Genomic DNA, 1,397 nt, shown 5'->3' on the forward strand with positions numbered 1-1,397 from the left:
GAAGAAGAAGAAGAAGAAGAAGAAGAAGAAGAAGAAGAAGAAGAAGAAGAAGAAGAAGAAGAAGAAGAAGAAGAAGAAGAAGAAGAAGAAGGGGTTTTTTTGCGGGGAGGAGGTGGTTTTTTGGGTTTTTTTTTTTTCAAACTTATTCAGGGATGGCTCTGAGGACCTGTAGCATATTCTTTTGAAAACTGTCCTGAGCAGTCAATCTGTACTGCTTCGGGTGTGTCTAAAATGGAAAGATGGACATTACATTAGGGCTGATTTAATGTCTGAAACAAATGGCTGAAGTGGAGCAAAGCTGCAATCTGACATCCAGGTCTCCATTAGTGCGTCCTCGCTTCTCTGCTCACCCGCCAGCCCACCCAGGACAAACCTTCTGCTGGTATAAGTAGCGTTTATCTAGAAACACTCATCTGCCTGTCCTTGAGTTTCTCAAGTTCAGCAGGATTTCTCAGTTCCATCTCATCTCTGCCTTGGCCCAAACTCCAGATCTTGACTATTGAATTGGGTTTTAACTGTGGGTATTTGAACTGAATGTTAATAGTGGTTTCTCTAGTGTATGATCCACTACTCTTCCAAAGAACTCTGACTGGAAAAAAAAATGTTCTATTGTCTTTGTACACACCATATTTTGTTTACAAAGACAAGCAAAACCAAACTTCTTATCTTATTTCTGAAACATAAGATAAGATATAAGCTATGAAGCTCACATTCTGAGAATCCCACCGTTAGATGCACGATTCCAAAAGTTGTGTTTCAGCCCTCTTGTAGGCAGTAGAGAAATGAACATGAAATCTTTCATGAGGGCGACTCATAAGAATAATCTCTTGATTGAGTGTTTTATGATATAAGTGCTTGATTTTTTTTCTCCACATTTTCCTTGCATGACTTATAAACATTCATTCCCAGCTGTAACAAACATCTGCCTTTATGCTGGCTAGTTTCTGAAATCTCTTTATTTTTATTTTATATATCTTTTGTTTCTGTACCATTTCTACTATATTCTTGAATGAGGCTTCTGCTTGTATCTTCATTTCATTTTTTCTTTTTAATTAGTATACATTAATTACATAAAATGGGTTTCAATGTGACATTGTATTCATTTCTACAGTGTCTTTTGATCATATGCACACTATTTCTGTTGATGCCCTGCCTCTTCCCAAGTAGATCCATTTCTCTATTTCTCTTTTTTCGTGACCCAGTGAGCTCCATTAGGATTGTCTCCAGGACTATGGGTGCCCTTACCAGTGGCTATACCATTCAAGAAAATCCCATCCTTCATTCATTCATTCATTCATTCATCCTTAGTTGCCTGTACCCTTCACATAGTGGGGTTCCACAAGTTCCTCTCCATCCATGACAAGATGTCGACAGGGCCAATCCTTTTTTTTTTTTTT

This window comes from Mus caroli, chromosome 10 (genome assembly GCF_900094665.2).
Source record: "Mus caroli chromosome 10, CAROLI_EIJ_v1.1, whole genome shotgun sequence".
Lineage (NCBI taxonomy): Eukaryota > Metazoa > Chordata > Mammalia > Rodentia > Muridae > Mus > Mus caroli.